Source organism: Narcine bancroftii, chromosome 13, assembly GCF_036971445.1.
Source record: "Narcine bancroftii isolate sNarBan1 chromosome 13, sNarBan1.hap1, whole genome shotgun sequence".
NCBI lineage: Eukaryota > Metazoa > Chordata > Chondrichthyes > Torpediniformes > Narcinidae > Narcine > Narcine bancroftii.
The window spans coordinates 61916319-61923545 of record NC_091481.1 but is presented as its reverse complement, the minus strand read 5'-3'; the positions used below and the strand labels follow the sequence as shown (position 1 = coordinate 61923545).

The window sequence follows — 7227 nt, the reverse complement described above, 5'->3', positions numbered from 1 at the left end:
GATATTAAGAACCATGGATCGTTGGATTAAAAAAGAAACCAGGAGACAAGCTGACAAAAGTACTGAGGTGCCACCGTTTTCTCGTGAAGATTCTTTGACTACGCCTATAGCGGGAAAAATCAAGTGTTATAAAGGAACAATGGCATGACGAAAATTATTTGTTGCTTGGATTCAGATGGGAATAAAAAGGCACCAGATGCACAATTTTCGTATAATGCAGCAACAAAAACAAAATACAGAAACCGACTTGATGCTCCTCCTGTTATAAGGATGCAACTATCTCATATTGTGTCCAACATTAAGAAGATCCGTGAGGACAAGAAACAATTTCATTCATCCCATTACATGTAAATTAGAGGCAGCCTGTTGTGGATGCGGAGAATGGTGAGTTTATTTACTTTCGTACGCTTGTGTACATACCAGGTCTTTTAACCTGTAATTGATGATTGGGGTTTCCAAATGTTCCCCAAAAGGGTTCCATGAGCTAAAACATTTGGGGAGCTCTAGTTTAGAGGGATGCGCGCTGAACACAGGCAAATGGGATCACCTCAAGTAGAAAGGCCTGTTTCCTGCTATACAACTTTATAACTGAATTTTAAAGAAACACCAATGCACAGTAGAAGACTCTTCTGGCCTTTGAAACCCGTGAAGCCCAATCACCCTACCAAATCCATACGTTTTGGAGAGTCCGACAAAAAAATCCTTGCAGACAACGGCAGATTTGAACCCAGGTCACTGGTACTGTAATAGAGCGGCCCTAACATCTATACTATCTGTGCTGCCCACATTCTTTCCACTGCCACTCACAAAGTTTGCTACCAGCTGAAGACCTTCAGAATTTCTTTCAAGCTTTTTTCTTAGAGTGACTGTGATAGAAGATCAACAATGCTATCCTTTCGTTTTCTTTTCATGTTCTTTTGAGGATAATAATGTGCTTTCCATCTGTCAGTATATATCTAAGTATTTAAACTGCACAAATGATCTCATTCGCTAATCACAACCTTATCCTCTCACCAAGCTGCCCCCGCTTTTGTTATTGTATTTACGTCATGAAAACACAAAGCTGGAGAAACTCAGAAGGTCAAACAGTGTCTTTTATAGAGCAAAGATAAAAGCCCATACTTTATGCACTTTGTCCTGGTGTAATGATGCTTGAGGAACTGTCAGGAGAAGCAAACATGATTAGCAAATAATTCATTTTTTTAGAAATGAATATTAGTTATTGGTACTAAGTTTCCATCTGAATTGAAGATATAATATTTTGGATACGTAATTAACTTTAGACATATCTTTGCAAAGTTCTTTTCATTTAAAACCGCGCTCCAGGAAATTGAATGGAACCAGTTGTGAGTCATTGATTGGATCATTATTAATCTCAAATCCTATTGTTTATTTAGAGTAGAGTATCAGAGCGTATCCGAGCCAGCCCCACCAGGCTGTGGAACAGCTTCTTCACACAGGCAGTGAGAACGCCAAAGGAACTGCTCACACTGACCACCTGAGAATCTCATAATTACAAAGCACCATTTATATATATATATATATGAATACTTGTTCTGCATATGTATTGTTTGTCTTTATGTATGTATGTTATATCTGGTTGTGTTTCTGCATGCTTTGCCCCAAGAACCAGAGAATGCTGATTCATCGCTTTACTGTGCAATCAGATGACAATACACTTGACTTGAGTTGACTATTGGAGTTTAATGTCGATAAGTCTGAGGTGCTTCATTTTGGGGAGAATAACCAAAATAGAACGTATGCAGTGAAGGTGAGGGCGTAGAGGAATGCAGAGGAACAGAGGGATATTGGAATAATGGTTCAGGGTTCCTTGAAGGTGATGAAGAAGGCTTTTGTTATGCTGGCCTTTATAAATCATAGCATCGAATATGGGAGCTGGGAGGTGATGTTGAGGCTGTTTAAGGCTTTGGTGAGGCCAAGTTTGGAGAATTGTGTGCAGTTCTGGCCTCCATATTATAGGAAGGATATAGATTAAGTAGAGAGGGTGCAAAGAAGGTTTCCAAAAATGTTGGCAGGAATTGTTGCTTGCAATATCTTGAATAGACTGGGACTTTATTCATTGGAGTGTAGAAGGTTGAGAGGGGATTTGATAGAGGTATTTAAAATTATGAAGGGAATAGATAGAGTAGATGTGAATAGGCTCTTTCCCCTGAGGGTAGGGGAGATTGGAACAAGGGGTCATAAGTTAAGGGTTCGGGGGCAAAACTTTAGGAGTAATATAAGAGGATGCTTCTTCACTCAGAGAGGGGTTGGTGGCTGAGTGGAATGATCTACCGGAAGAGGTAGTTGCGGCAGAGTCAATTCTGTCATTTAAGAGGAGGCTCGATGAGTACGTGGATGTGAGGGGGTTGGAGGGTTATGGGCAAGGGAGTGGGTAGGTGGAACTAGTGGAGTTTCACGTAAATCGGTGCGGAATTGAAGGGCCAAAATGGCCTCTTTCCGGAATGTAAATTGTTATGTGGTAATATATTCTACTGGCTCAGTGGTAGCCAAGACGTTTGGGAAGGAAACACATTCTGTTCCAATACATTGGCGAAGATCCTGGAGTTGCTTCCCTCATGTTTTTGCACTGGACGCTGTCACACAGGAATGTTATAAACATTTCTCAGGGAATTCAGAAGAAGTTTATTTCCCTGAAAAGTGTTGGGAATGCAGAACCCGCTCTTACAAGATGTGGTTGAGTCGAATTGCATTTCGGAAGAGTGAGCAATTGTGGGACTCAGTGAGCCAGGCAGCATCCATAGAGAGAAACGGTTAGTTATTTAGAATCTTTAAGAAGAAAGTAGATAATCACGAGAAGGGAACAGGCAGCCACAGTGATAGATCTGATGAGGAGCCTGTGTGGATCAGAAGCTCTAGCACAAACTGATTGAGGTGAGTGTATTGTAATTTTCATGTAATCCACACCTGTGTTTGATACATAAGAAAAATATTCAAAATATTAATTCAGATATATTTTTGTGTGTATGTATATATAACATACTTTATACGTAATCCCATCAAGGCACCATAATGTTTGGGACATTTGGCTTCATCAGTGTTTGTGAGCACTCAAGAATGTGCCAGGCTTGCTTCTAATCTTTTGATCACCTTTGGAGACTGTAGGTGCAATTTTTCAACAGGAGGACCAAAGTTGTGCCAATGAATGTCAAAAAAGCCATTAAAACAAAAATAAAACAGTAAGAGACATCACCCAAACCTTTGGATCACCAAAATCGACACCTTGGAACATCATGAAAAAGAAAGCATATTGGTGAGCTCAATAATTGCAAAGGGGCTCAGAGGTCAAGGAAGACTCCACTGCTGTGATGACTGAAGAAATGTCATCATAATGACAAATGCATGTCCCACAGATCAGAAACACTCTTCAGGAGGCAGGTGTGGACGTGTCCATGCTACTGTCCGCAGAAGACTTCATGAACAGGAATACAGAGGCTACACTGGAAGATGCAAATCACTAGTTAGACATAGAAACAGATGGTTAGATAACAGTTTGCCAAGAAGTATCTAAAAGAGCCTGCAGAATTCTGGAAGAAGGTCCTGTGGACAGATTAGAGCAAGATTAACCTGTATAAGAGTGATGGCAAGAGCAAAGTGTGGAGGCGTAAAGGAACTGCCCCAGATCCAAAGCATACCATCTCATCTGTGAAACATGATTATGGGGTGTTATGGCCTGGGCATGTCTGGCTGCCACAGGTACTGGTGTACTTACCTTCATTGATGATGTGATTGCTGATGGCAGTAGGGTGCACAGAGACATCTTATCTGCTCAAGTTCGAGCAGATGCCTCCAAACTCTTTGGATGGCACTTCATCCTACAGCAAAACAATGATCCTAAACATACTGCTAAAGCAACAAAGGAGTTTTTCAAAGCTAAATACTGGAAAATTTTTGAATGCCAATTCAGTCACCTGATCTAAATTCGACTGAGCATGACTTCCATATACTGTTGAGAAAACTTAGGAGACAAGCCCCCGAAATAGGCAGGAGCTGAAGATGGCTGCAGTAGTGAAGATGGCTGCAGTAGTGAAGATGGCTGCAGTAGTGAAGATGGCTGCAGTAGGGTCTTGGCAGAGCCTCACCAGAGAAGATGCTCAGCACTTGGTGATGACTATGAATCATGGACTTCAAGCAAGGGATATTCGACAAAGTACCTAACATGACGACTTTAACGTACATACCATTGCTGTGTCTCGAATATTATGGTGCCCTGAAATGAGGGGGCTATGTATAAAAAGGGCTTGGTCAAATCAAAATGTATGCAAATAACCTTAAATAAAATCTGGAATGTGAACTTTAATCACATGTGAATTGTTAGATCACAAAGTTAAAATTGTGAAGCACGGACAAATAAAGGAAAAAAGTGTATTTGCCTAAACATTATGGAGGGCCTGGTATATGTATGTGTGACACTCTCTCTCTCTCTCTTTCTCTCTCTCTCTCTCTCTCAATAGAAAGAGAGAGAGAGAGAGCGAGAGAGAGACACACACACGTATGCACACACACACACACATGCACACACACATATAAACATGACATGATACAAGATTTTTTTTCTGCAGGCCAGGCAGAATTACCACTTACTGGCAGTGCAAAATCCGTACACAATGTACACATGTAAACAAATAAAGAAATGTAAATGAACTTACTGTGCAATATAGAGATGAAAAATATCAATGAAGTGCACAAGTAGGAGTCCTTAAATTAGTCTCTGATTGAGTTTGTTGTTGAGGAGTCTGATGGTGGAGGGGTAGTAACTGTTCCTGAACTAGGCAGTGGGAATCTTACAAGAATATTTAAAACACAAGATATATATATATATATATTTATATATATAAAATACATATTCAAAATAATATTTAAAAAATATATACAAATATATGTGAAAAAATCCAGAGATAATTTGATTTAGAAACAGGAAGAAAATTGCAGCAATATTTTCCGACCTTGGTAGTCAGTCACATAAGATGATAATTGCATGACTGAAAGCCGTGTCAATGACTGACCTGAACCCAGATGCAGCAAATCAGTCGCTCTCTGGAAGAGGAAAGTCTGTTACTAATGTTGCTCATGCCAGCACCCACAAGTGGCTGGGAGATGCTTTTGTCGATCTTGCTTGAAGTGGTTGCAATTAACCATGTCCTGAACCATCTGCATTGGATCCTTTGAATGGCCACTGGTTTAATGCTTGTCTGTAACATACAGTCAGCCTCTTTTCCATTCTCAAATAAACAGCTCGCTTTTGTCTCTTTCTCTCTTCTCATCCTTCTAGATCTTATCACATCCACCCTTTTTCCTACCCCCCCATCTCTCTGATACCCAGTTCCTTTCCTTTTTTCTCCACCTGCCCGCGCTCACGCACCTAACATTCATTGTGTCCCATCCCCCAATGTTCCCATCAGCCGTCGTGCCTTCCTAATATGGTTCCAGCAGCTATCTCAATCTTTACCTTCCCCTCCCTCTCTCTGTCCTTTCCCCTATTTTTTATCCTCCCCCTCTGTCTGGTTCCACATCACAGCCTCCCAACTCCACCCCCACACTGCACCACCTATTTCTATCTGTCCATCATCCTTTACCCTTCCTCAGATCACCTGTCACCTACTGACACTTTCCCCATTTCCTCTTTACTACGCATGCCTTCCCTCTTATTTTTCTGTCCTGAAGTGGCATTTTAACTCAAGTTGACTCTCCATTGCCCTCCATGGATACTGCTTGACACATTGAGTTTGTCCAGCAGGCTGTTTTTTTCACCTTTTATCCACCCCGGTACAGTTCCCAATATTCTTCAAATTCTTGGGTGTCAACATCTCTGAGGATCTGTCCTGGCGCCTCCATGTTGATGCAATCACAAAGAAGGCTCGCCAGCGGCTATACTTTGAGAAGTGTCTGAAGAGATTCAGTATGTCACTGAAGACTGTTATTAACTCCTACAGGTGAACCATGGAGAGCATTCTGGCTGGTAGCATCACTGTCTGGTAGGGAGTCATCAAGTCTCAGGACAAGAATAAACTCCAGAGGGTTGTTAACTCAGCCTGTGAGATACAGGCACTAGACTTCACTCCATCAAGGACATCTACATGAGGTGGTGTCTTAAAAATGCAGCCTCTATCCTCAAAGACCCCACCACCCAGGCCATTCCCTCTTCACTCTGCTACCATTGGGAAAAAGGTACAGGAACCTAAAGATGAGCACTCAGCGACATAAGGACAGCTTCTTCTCTGCTGCCATCAGATTCCTGAATAATCAATGAACCAAAGACCCTGCCTTACTTTTCGTGCATTATTATTTTTTTTATATATAGTAATGTCATAAGATGGTTATAATATGTACATTTGCTCGATGATGCTGCCGCAAAAACACCGAATTTCATGACTTGTTTGTCACAATAAATCCTGATTCTGATTCTGAATATGTGACCTAATCAGGAATGCAGTAGACTTCTGTTCTGTTGACAAGTCCAGTCTACCTTAATTCTGTTCCCAATCAGCTTTTAACTAACCCTGGTACATCTTTAAGAGCAATTTGCATCTAATTAGTCTCATTATGACATGCCAATTAGATGTACTGGCCTCAAGGAATCTAGATAGTTAATCATGCTCCACTTTACCAGACTAATTGTACAATCTGAAGTGTGAAAACATCGAGTCAGTTCTAGAACTAGTGGCTGTGTAGTAACTAAGGTCACAGGTTCAAGCCCTAAACCAGACACTCAATCTTAGCCAATGTCTAGAGTCGTTGAACGTAGATGCTGGAGAGGATCATTCATTCTTCGAAACCTCACCTCCATTCATTAAGGCCTATTGACTACACAACCTCAGTATAAAATTGCTGAAGAAACTCGTGCTCGCTTCGGCAGCACATATACTAAAATTGAAACGATACAGAGAAGATTAGCATGGCCCCTGCGCAACGATGACACGCAAATTCATGAAGCGTTCTATATTTTAAAAAAAAAAGAAACTCACCAAGTCCCCACAGCATCCAAAAGATATAGAGTATAACCAATGTTTTGAGCCTGAGTGCTTCGTCAAGGTACTCAGTACTCTAAGCCACATCCTCAGGAAATGTATAGCAGTGAAATGGAAATCTGACTCTCTTCTCCTCATTGATAGGCAGTCTTCAGAAATGAACACTGCATTCCTCTTAAAAAGATCACATATAGTCTTAAATCTTCCTGAAAATTTGGCAAACTTATCTAGAACATAT

At 41.0% G+C, this 7227-nt stretch overlaps 1 non-coding gene across 1 annotated transcript; it reads left to right on the top strand.

Annotated features, from left to right (window-relative positions):
* Positions 1-6861: 6861 nt before the first annotated feature.
* LOC138749109 (U6 spliceosomal RNA) lies at positions 6862-6968 on the top strand. The gene has a single exon (XR_011348422.1). It is a non-coding gene; the product is annotated as a U6 spliceosomal RNA (small nuclear RNA).
* Positions 6969-7227: the final 259 nt, after the last annotated feature.